Raw genomic sequence first — 12,159 nt, 5'->3', positions numbered from 1 at the left:
TAATTTGAGTCATGTAAATTTCATTACCTAATCCAAAAGTAAAATATTAAAATTCCTAGCTGGATTCTGTAGCATATGCCTTTAATCTCAGCAGCTCAGGAGGCTGAGACAGGAGGATCCCAAGTTAGAGGCGAGTGTCAGCAGTTTAGCGAGACTCTGTCTCAAAATTTAAATAAAATAAAAATTTAAATAAAATAAAGTTTAAATAAAATAAATAAAATTAAAAGGTCTGGAAAGGTAGCCCAGTGGTAGGAGCACCCAATGAGTTCAATCCTTAGAACCACAAAAAATTAAAAAAAAAAAAAGATCATACTTTAAACTCATATTAAACTCTTGAATCTTAAGCTTTTCTCAGAAGTAATATTGTTTTTAGTATTATCAAATTTTGAGGCTGGGTTGTGGCTCAGTAGTGGAGCGCTTGCCTAGCATGAATGAGGCACTGGGTTCAATTCCTGCCACCACATAAAAAAACAAAATACAATAAAAAAATTAAAAAATAAATAAAGGTATACAAAAAACATATTATCAAATTTTGAAATATACTACTTCCTCATAAATAAAGAATTTCTTTTAAAGTAATTATATTACTATAAAGAATTGATATGTTTAGCATAAGAAAAACAATATGCAATAATTATTTCAAAAGACACTAAGTAAAAACATGATATGTTAGAAATGGAATTGAAAGAGTGGGATGCAGCCCAGTGGAGGGACCTTGCCTATCATGCCTGAGGCCCTGGGTTTCATCCCCAGCACTGCAAGAAAGTAAAACTGAATTAAATTAAATTGACAATAAACATCAGCTCGTTGCCTTCACATATGTATTTTCTGTCCTGCCACTGAAGTGGACCAGCAGCTATGTGAACCCCTGGTGTGCATGTTGTGACCTCCACTGCCATTGGCGTTACAGCGAAGTGTGGCTGCTTGGAGAGAGTGCTAGCTCGAGATCCAGAGCAGGCCCTTTTCCAGGTAAATCTAGGACTTCCTTTCATGTTAAGATTGAAAGCTTTAGAAGATAATGTCATGTCAGCAGGACCCAGGAGCCCATACAAAGATGTCCATACTTAGCAAAAGTTGTGACAATCTAAGCAATTAAAAGAAGAATAAGCTGGGCATGGTGGTGCACGTCTGTATTCCCTGTGGTTTGGAAGGCTGAGGCAGGAGGATCACAGCCTCAGCAATGTAGTGAGGCTGTAAGCAACCTAGTATCAAATTAAAAAATAAAAAGGGCTGGGGATGTGGCTCAGTGGTTAAGTGCCTCTGACTTCAATCCCAAAATAAATAGATAAATAAATAATGATTATATTGAATTAACACATAGAATTGAAGGAAATTCATTAGCTCATAGTGATACTCAAAATGAGAGTGTCAAGAAGTCTCATTTATTACCACTTGAGACAACTTCTAAAATAACTCCTTACTTTGAAAATTAATAATTAAGTAGCTCAGTGATGGAGCATGTGCTTAGCTCGATCCTGGATCTGAATTCAATCTCTAGCATGAAAGAGCAAGGAAGGGAGGGAGGTAGTTCAAAGAAAAGGAAGAAAAGAAGGAAGAGAAAAAAGAAAATTATAAAGAGAAATTAATAAGTATTTACTTTGCCCTTTCAAGAAAAAAGTTAGCTGGTTGTGGTGGCGCACTCCTGTCATCCCAGCAGCTTGAGAGGCTGAGGCAGGTGGACCGGAAGTTCAAAGCCAGCCTCAGAAACTTAGTGAGGCCCTAAGCAACTTATCCTCAAAATAAAAAATGGAAAAGAGTTGGGGATGTGGCTCAGTGCATAAGTGCCTGTGGGTCAATCCTGGTAATAATAATAATAATATTTGAAGAGGCTGCACCCATGGGTGAGGCACTGGGTTTGATCCTCAGCACCACATAAAAATAAATAAATAAAAATAAAGGCATTGTGTCCACCTACAACTAAAAATAACAATAATAATAATATTTTTAAAAAGAAAAATGTTATTTTTGGATAAGCAAATAGTCCTAGTGGATGAGCAAAACCTTCACAGAATTCTAGTTCATAAATGTGAATGAAATAGAATTAGGAAAACAATTTCAGAAACTTCAATGAAAATATTGATTTAGGAAAGGATTATTATTTGGTGCTAACCAATAGATGACTGTATATCTCATTGGTAGAGCATATGCTTAGAATTCAAAAGTCCCTGGGCTCAATCCCTAGCACCAAATAATCAGCAAAAATCAATAGTTGATTGGTTGTTGTAATGATCATACTTGGCCAAAGCAACAGTACATAGAGTACTTTCTAGTCTCAAGAAGGAAGGCATTAACTAGAAGTGAAGTAATCAGGCTATCACCATCCAAGTCTAGGTGACAATCTTAGCACACTAATGGTTGATCCTGTGTGATCTAAGGGAGGGCCACATTAATTGCCCTTCCATTGGATACCACATGACTCCATCCTTCTCAGTGCTTTGTACCCTAGTTCAGAAATCCTTCAGAGAGTTCAATCCACTCCTAAAAACATGTTGAACAGTGAATTTTTAGATAATGTGAGTTTATGGGTTGTTGTTGTTATTATTATTTGGTACTGGGGATTGAACTCAGGGGCACTCGACCACTGAGCCGCATCCCCAGCCCTATTTTGTATTTTATTTAGAGACAGTGTCCCCCTGAGTTGCTTAGCACCTAGTGGTTGCTGAGGCTGGCTTCAAACTCGTATCCTCGGGTCTCAGCCTCCTGAGCCGCTGGGATTACAGGCGTGGGCTACTGCGCCAGCATGTGTCATTATTTTAAATGGAAAGAATAATGATATAGCTGTATGCAGTGGTGGACGCCTGTAATCCCAGCTACTCGGGAGGCTGAGGCAGAAGGATCAAAAGTTTAAGGCCAGCCTCAGCAATTTCGTGAGCCCTGTCTCAAAATAAAAAAAAGAAGGTGGAGCCGGGGGAGATGGCGCACGCTTGTAATCCCAGCGGCTCAGGAGGCTGAGACAGGAGGATCGTGAGTTCAAAGCCAGCCTCAGTAAAAGCGAGGGCCTAAGCAACTCGGTGAGACCCTGTCGCTAAAAAATATATATATATATATATATATATATATATATATATATATACAAAATAGGGCTGGGGATGTGGCTCAGTGGTCCAGAGCCCCTGAATTCAATCCCCCGGTACCAAAAAATAAAAAAAATAAAAATAAATAAATAAAATAAAATAAAAGGAGGAGGAGCACCTCTGAGTGCAATCCCCAGTACTGAGAAAAATTAAAATAAATTGGAATATAGTGGGGGAGGGGTAAACCTTGGGGAATGAGGTGGGAAGGCAGAGGACGGGAAACAGAAACAGGGAGAAAGAAGACAAGATGGCAGGACCAAGGAGGAGAATTTTTTTTTTTTTTTTTGTACTAGGGATTGAAGCCAGGGGCACTCTACCACTGAGCCACATCTCTAGACCTTTTTTTATTTTTTATTTTGAAACAGGGTCTCACTAAGTTGCTGAGGCTAGTCTTGAACTTGCAATCCTCCTGCCTCAGCCTCCCGAGTTGCTGAGGTCACAGATGTGTGCCATCCAGCCCTGCTAAGAATGCATTTTTTAACATGACTTTTCTGCTTACATCATGAATGTGATCTCTTGCAAGCAAACAGTGATCTTTCAGTCTCTATGATCTGAAATTCTCCTTAGGACTTATTGTCAAGTATTAGTGGCTAGGGCTACCCATAACAAAATACCACAGACTGAATGCCTTAAACAGCAGATATTTATTTTCTCACAATTCAAGAGGCTGGAAGCCCAAGACAAAAGTCCCAGCAGGTTTGGTGTCTTCTGAAGTCTCTCTCCTTGGCTTACAGACAACCCAGCAAACTTCTGCTTTCCAGCGGCCTGAAATCACACCTTCTCCAATAAAATCTGAATCGTGGTCCTGGGAGTATTCTCCCTCTGCTCTAGGATGCCCTCTAGAGTTTCCTCAAATCTCTACATTTACTATCCCATCAGCTGGTTATGGTGGCACACACCTGTCGTCCTAGTGACTGGAGAGGCTGAGACAGGAGGTTTGGAGTTTGAGGCCAGCCATGGAAACTTAGACACTGAATCAAAATAAGAAATTAAAAAAACTGAAAATAGGGTTCAGTGGTTTAGCACCCCTGGGTTCAATTCCTCAGTACCACAAAAAAAAAAATAATAAAAATAATAAAAATAAAAAACTCTATGGGGCTAGGGTAGTGGCTCTGTTGTAGAGCACGTGTGAGGTACAGGGTTCGATTCTCAGTACCACATAAAAAAATAAATAAAATAAAGCTTTGTGTCCATCTACAACTAAAAAATAATTAAAAAAAAACTATCCTTACTACCCTCTCAATATTTAATAATTCCTTAAATTACCCTGATTAAATTACTACAGGGTCAGTCTCTCTCTCTTCTCTTTCTTTTTCTCTGTCTTTCTTAATTGTACACAGACTGTTAAAAAAAATGGCGCCAAGAGTGGTCCTAGAAAGCAAACTGATAAAGTTGTTTATCACAGTGGGGCATTGGTTTGGTTGTTCTTCAGCTAAGCACTGTGTTGACCTCTGTGTCAATGAGACATGGGCTACTAGTACCCCATAGCACATAGTGGCATTATATAATCAGGCTAAGGTCTGTGGTTGATTTTGGTGAAGTGCCAACTGAAGCATGTGCCTTGGGAGCCCCTATGGCTGCTGCACTTCACGGTTATGGAAGTAATAATGACTCTAAGGACTGGGTGTGGGAAGGTTCATTTGAATACACTTGAGGGCTTATAAAGAAAAAATAACAAGCTCAGGTCTGTTAACTCTCAGTTCAAGTCATGGAATGAACCAGAGAGCTTCCATGATAACCCTGAAATAATCTCCTGTTTCTTGTTGCTCCAGTGATGATATTGCTGAAAATAAAAAATAAATTTTAATTATGCAGGTTGCTGAATTATAGTGACAGTGAATTCATAGTCTTGTCAAGTGTCTCGTATGAGAGGTAAGACATTGATCAAGAAAGAAAGGGGACGCTGAACTTTGAAATTGAGACATTTGAGCAGTGTGTAGTGGCACATGCCTGTAATCCCAGCAACTCTGGAGGCTGAGGCAGGAGGATTGTGAATTCAAAGCCAGCCTCACCAGATTAGTGAGGCACTTAGCAACTCGGTGAGACCCTGTCTCTAAATAAAATATAAAACATGGCTTGGGATGTTGCTTAGTGGTTAAGCACCCTTGGGTAAAATCCCTGATACCAAAAACAAAAAACAAACAAACAAAACCCCCAACATTTGAATGAAACAATCTTGAACTCCTAGGTCATTCAGCAGAAGTAGCTTGTCCTATGGTGTCTAAGGATACTAGCATTCCTCTGCTTTAGAATTTGTGACAACCTCACCTGAGGCAGATGATTTGAAAAGGGATGTTCATTCTCTTCAAGACCCACCCATAGCCGTACCCCATTGCCTTTAGGCCCAATAGTACTGTCAAATCCTAAAATGCTACACAGGAAGAGGGGTACACCATGATTCAGGAGGACATAGCTTGGACACCAAAAGAAATGCAGGATTTAGCTAATATTTACCAGTAGCAATAAGGGGAATACATGTGGGAATGGACTCTGAAGTTCTATGTTAGCCGACTGTCACTGTAACAAATGCTTAGGATAATCAACATATGAAGAGAAAAGGTTCAATTTGGTTCATAATTTTGGAGGTTTCAGTCCCTTGACACCTGGCCCTGTTGCTTTTGGGGCTGGGGTCAGGCAGCACATCTTAGTGGGGAGCCTGCTTCTCACCTCATGGCTGCTGGAAAGAAAAGAGAGAAAGAGCAATACACTGGTATCCCACAGTTCCCTTCCAGGTCATATGCCCAATGACTTAACTTCCTCCCAATAGGACCCACTTCTTAAAGATTTTACCACCTCCTGATAGTGCTGTGGGCTAGGGACCAAGTCTCTATTTAACACATGGATCTGTGGGACACTATCTAAACCATAAAGCAGGTTGATAAATCAAGGAGGTCAAAATATAATACTTTGTGAGGTGAAATTCTTATTTTTTTTTTCTTGCTGTTTGAGGAATGAACCTCAGGGCCTTGTGTATATATACTCCACCACTGAGCTACATCACTAGCCCTCTTTCCTTTTAAATTTTGAGACAGGGTCTTGCTCAGTTGCCCAGACTGTCTTCAAACTCATGATCCTCCTATCTCAGCCTCCTGCATAGCTGCGAATACCAGTGTGCACCATCACATCTGGCCCGACATTCTTTTATACAAGTGTGCTCACTAAATTCTGAATGTAATGTGTTTGCTTTTTACCTGAAGGTGGGTCTAACTACTAATTTGATTTGTTGAATGAAACTCGAGCTCAAAATTAGAATTTAATGAGGTCTAACTTAATAAGATTAGAACACCAGAGCTTCCCTGGCATGTAGAGGAGGAAATTCAAAGTGCAGAGAGAGAGAGCAAGGCTGGATTGGATTCTGATGATGTTCAACTTATTTCCTAATCAGATTCTATGTGCAGGCCCAAGACCATACTCCCTTTACTCAGGCATTGGAAAATGCATTTAGGCTAGGAGTGTCACTCAAAGAGCATGCACATGTTGTGCTCGAGTTTAATCTCCAGCATCACCAAAAAGGGGGGAAAAAAAGCACTTGTGAAGGGAGGGAAAGCCTGCATCCTTGAGAAGTTCTGGACTGTTCTCTTTTGGAAGCCAGGTAGGGAATCCAACCTTTAAGAGGGAGCCTTGACTTCAATGGGAAGGATGGCATTTCATTGTAAAGAGGCCAAGTGAAGCACTTAATCATCGAAGATAAGGGGACACAGCAACCATAAAGGGCATCAGAGATGTTTCTTTAATCAGAATACCTTGACCTGCAGAGATCTTTTTTTTTTCCCATTCATTATTTCATTTATTTATTTATTTATTTATTATTTTATTTATTTATTTATTTATTTATTTATTTATTTATTTATTTATTTATTTTTACTGCAAGAATTAGAGCAGAGATCTTTAGTGGGAACTAATTGATGGTGGTGTTTCTAGGAACTAAATAGATAATCAGCCTACTAGAATATTGCTTAATTTACATACATTATAGGTCTGGTTGTCAGAAACTTGAGTTGGGCTGGGGATGTAGCTAATGGTAGAGTGCTTGCCTGGGGTTTGATCCCCAGCACTCCTACAACAAACATACCAAAATCTTGACTTAAGTCACCCCAGTAGAGAATGATGGCCTCCCACCAGTTCCAAGTATAAGTCAGTTCACAGACCCAGAGCCCTTTGATAGAGAAGAAGGTCAGATCCCCCGAGAAAGAATGTTGAACCACCGCAGCAAGAAAACACACCCATCTTCTTCCAGGTGTTCCCTAAAGGAACCTGCAGCAAGTTACTAGAGTTTGCAAAGGAAAAGGAAATGCCCAGGTCTTTTCAGGGATTATTAGACACTGGCTCTGGATTGTAAGGAATACCTGTGGAGAAACCTGTGAAGAGATGAACAAAAGGACAGACACAGACTGGGCAGCAGCAGGCAGAGAAGTGAAGTGAGAAGTGTCCACTCCTCCCTCCTGCTGAGTTTATTAACTCAAAAAAATTTACCTACCACCGTTACCATGACTACATTCTAATTAGTATTTCTTTAACCCCAAGTTCTAGCTAATGGAGATAAGGTCCAGGTTAGTACAAACACGAGCCCCTTCTCACCAAGGACATTGCTAAGGAAACCAGATAGTGCACCTGCATAGTTATCCTAGTAGCTTCAAGGAGGGGAGATTGCTGGGCATTCCAAGCCTGGGAAACAGGGTAAACTTGTGGAGAACATTGCTATGGCAGCTGGGCATCCCGTGATTTTGCACAGGAATTTCCCAGTAGCCAGGTATATCCTAACAGCCGGACATTCTGTGTCTTTGCACAGAAACTTCTTAGTTACCAAGTATGTCACAGTCACGAAGTTTGTCAGAGACCCCAATCCCAAACACAGAACTCCCTCATTGGGTTGATGCCAATTCCTCAGGATTCCAATGCCACTGTGTTTTGCCATCCAAAGTAAGCATATATGGAAGTCAGGTGATAGATGAAGTTTAACTAAAGCTTGACTCACAGAGGGTCCAGTAGATTCACATTTCTCTGGTTCCAGAAAGTATGACTGAACAGATATATTTGACAACTGGAAGAATTCACATATTGGCTCTGATCCACCGCATTATTATAGGGTCATGGTGGTGGGCAGGGTAAGTAGAAGCCTGTGTCACCTTCACCCCCACCAAGATAATAAAACAGAACAGTACTGCATCCTGGGGAAAATACAGGGATCAATGCTTCCATCAAAGACTTGAAAGAACCCAAGGTGGTGATGTTTCTCCCTTCCATCTAATTCACCAGTTTGGTTTGTGTGAAAGCCATGTGGATTTTAGGACATGACTGTGGTTATCATAAACTTAATCTGGTGGTGACTCAGATTGCTGCTGCTGTTCCAGATGTAGTCTCTTTTTACTACAGTATTTTACTAGACTTATGAATCATCTAAAAACTGCATGTGGTTTTGTTTGTTTGTTTTATTGCAGTGCTGGGGATCAAACCCAAGGTCTTGCACATTCTAGGCCAGCGTTCTACCACTGAGCCATACCCTCAGCCCTGTGCATGCTTCTTCATTACTAGGATCTGAACATCCAGGAGCTCAAACATTCTAAGTGCTCTACCATTAAACTACAACCCCAGCCCTTTTCATATTTTAGGAATACAGGATCATGCTCAGTTACCCAGGCTGGTCTTGAACTTGCAATCCTCCTACCTCAGTTTTCTGAGTAGCTGGAATTATAGGTAGTGTGCATTATGCCCAGATCTGTGTGTTTTTTAAGTTTACAGATATATGAAGCTTTTTTATTTTAAAATTGATTTCTAACAATTGCACTGTGATTCAAGTGTGCTAGTCAGCTTTCCATTACAGTGACAAATAACCCAGAAAAGCAATTTAAAGGAGGAAAGGTTTATTCTGGCTCACAGTTTCAGAGGTTTCAGTCCACAGTTAACTGAATTCATTGCTTTTAGGTCAGTGACCAGTAGCAAGGCAGAGAGGGTGGGGTAGAGCAGAGCTGCTAATCTCATGGCAGCTGAGAAAGAGTGAAGGCTAGGAAGGGGCTGGGGACAAGATATACCTTTTCAGAGACTGGGTGCAGGGGTGCACACCTGTAATCCCAGTGACTTGGAAGGCTAAGACAGGAGGAGAGCAAGTTTGAGGCCAGCCTGAGCAATTTAGCAAGACCTGGTCTCAAAATAAAAAATGAAAAGGGCTGGGGATGTGGCGCAGTGGTAAAGTGTCCCTGGGTTTGTCCTCAGTACAAAAAAAAAAGAAAGAAAGAAAAGAAAAAAGAAAGAAATTTTTTGAGATATATGTTAAAATATCCCACTATCATTGGGAATTACATAAATTCTTATACTTTGGTCAGCTTTGCCTCTTATATTAATAGGGTATGTTACTTTGTGCATAAAAACTTAGACTTTCTATAACTAATTAGAATAAAAAATTTAAAAAGAAACAGACGTTTTAGTTAAATCCTCTTTGTAAATTATATCTCCTATGATTATGTAAAATTCCTCTTCATTCTATTAATGCTTTCTTTTGGTTAGCATTTGTCTGGTGTATCTTTTTCCAAACATTTATTTTCAACTTTCCTGAAAATAACCTCTTTGTTTTCAATGTAGTCAACTAAATAGCCTATAGCTTGCTATTTAAAAATAATCCAGTAGCTCAGCGGTAAAGCACTTGCCTCACATGTGTGAGACACTGGGTTTGATCCTCAGCACCACATAAAAATAAATAAAGATACTGTGTGTTCATCTACAACTAAATAAATATTAAAAATCATCATCATCACCATCATCATCATCATCATCCAGGCAGGCATAGCAACCCAAGTCTGTAACCTCTTCTGCTCAGGAGGCTGAGGCAGGAGGATCACTTGAGCCCAGAAGTCCAGGACTAACCTGGGCAACTTAGTAAAACCCTGCCTCAGAATTTTTTAAATGGTGGGAGTGGAGCCAGATGAGGATGTAGCTCTGTGGTAGAACACCCCTGGGTTCAGTTTCTAGTGATGTGCGCACACGCACAAATTAATTGGAATGATTTTGTTTTCTTTTTCCTCTTATTCAGTTTTTGTGGTTTGAATATAATTTGTATTTCTATTATTCTTTTTTAAGTGTCTTTAATATTTTAAGTGTCTTTAATATTTTAACACACACACTTGACTAAGTCTAAAGTTGGTTGACTTTTTTTCTTGTTGTTTAGGGATTGAAGCCCCTGAGAAAATTCCCAGTCCTTTTATATATTTTAGTTAGAGACAAGTCTCGCTGAGTTGCTTAGGCTGGCTTTGAACTCGTGATCCTCCTGCCTCGGCCTCCTGGGCTAATGTGATTATAGGCTTGGGGCGCCACCAGGCTGAGCTAAAGTTAGCTGACTTTTTACCTTCTTTCAGAGCAAGGAGCCTCTGATTGCTACCAGACTGACCACCCCCTCCCATCTGGTGTGTTACTATGTCTGGCATTCCATCTTATCTTATTTTATATGCCTCAAATTGATGTTGTTATTATTACTTTATATAGTCAACAGTTTTTAAATGACCTCAAGTCCTTACCAATTTATCTGATTACTTTTCTCTCTTGAATAGCAGTGTTTTAAGTTTCCTTCACCCTGAAATATAGCCCTTAGGAATCTTCACTGAGGGTGGGTAGGTGATAAACTCCAAGTTTTTCTTTGGGTTAAAAAAAAAGAAGAAGAAGAAAAGACTTTATTTTCCCCTTATTTAACATATTTTATGATTTACTTTATACTTTAAAAAAGCCAGAATTTTTTTTTTCTTTTTATAGTGCTAGGGATTGAACCCAGGGTCTCATGTGTGTTAGGCAAGTGCTCTACAATTGAACTACATCCTCAGTCCCATAAAAATCCAGAATTTAGATGTCTACTTTTTTTTAACCCAGGGGCACTTGCTGCTGAGCTACATCCCCAGCCCTTTTTAAAAAATTTTTCTTTTTAGTTGTAGATGGACACAATACAGCCCCATGATGTTAGATGGACACATCGTGTATGTGGTGCTGGGGACTGAACCCAGGGCCTCACACGTGCTAGGCAAGCATTCTACCATTGAGCACAACCCCAGCCCTCCCCAGCCCTTTGTGGTTTTTTTGTTATGAGACAAGATCTCACTAAGTTGCTTAGGGCCTCACTAAATTACTGAGGCTGGCCTTGAACTTGCAATCCTCCTGTTTCCTTTTTTTTTTTTTTCCCCTCTCCCAGTGGTATTGGGGATTGAACTTAGGGCCTCATGAATGCTAGGCAAGAACTCTACCACTGAAGTATATTCCTAGCCCATTTTTTAAAAAATTTTGATGTATTTTGAGACAGTGCCTTGCTAAATTCTCCCTATTTGCCTTGTACTTGTGATACTCCTGCCTCAGTCTCCTGAGTAGCTGGGATTATGGTCATATGCCACCACATTCCAGCCTCAGAATTTTAGGTGTCTTGATACTCCAACTTTAAATATAAATTTTGTATTTACATTAAAAGAGATTTTTTTATACAGGGCATGATTGTTCAACACCTGTAATCTCAACAATTTAGGAGACTGAGGCAGGAAGATCATGAGTTCAAGCCTCTTCGATTTAGTGAGATTCTCAGCAAATTAGCAAGACCCTGTCTCAAAATAAAAAATAAAGTGGACTGGGGATATAGCTCATGGTGAAATGCCCCTGGATTCAAGCCCAATACTTAGAGGGAGTAGAGAGAAACTTTTCCTTTGCCAAATTAACACTAACACCCCTGCAAAATGAACATTTTTTTTTTAAATTTTTGATACCAGGGATTGAATTCTAGGGGTACTTAACCACTGAACCACATCCCCAGCCCCCCCTCCTTTAAAATATTTTTTTAAGTTGTAGATGGACACAATATCTTTATTGTTATTTGTTCATCTTTATGTGGTGGTGGGGACCAAACCCAGGACCTCACACATGCAAGGCAAGCGCTGTACCACTGAGGTACATCCCCAGACCTTTTTATATTTTATTTTGAGACAGGGTCTTGTCAAGTTGCTCAGGACCTTGATAAGTTGCTGAGGCTGGCTTTGAACTTGAGATTCTCCTGCCTCAGCCTCCTGAGCTGCTGGGATTACCGTTGTGCACCACCATGCAGGGCCCTTATATCACTTTTAACCTG

The sequence above is a fragment of the Marmota monax genome, unplaced genomic scaffold (assembly GCF_021218885.2).
Source record: "Marmota monax isolate L192 unplaced genomic scaffold, Marmota_monax_Labrador192_F-V1.1 WCK01_AAM20220418_F8-fsc00211, whole genome shotgun sequence".
NCBI classification, from domain to species: Eukaryota; Metazoa; Chordata; class Mammalia; order Rodentia; family Sciuridae; genus Marmota; species Marmota monax.
The sequence above is the reverse complement of the archived record's forward strand: the minus strand, read 5'-3'. Positions refer to the sequence as shown.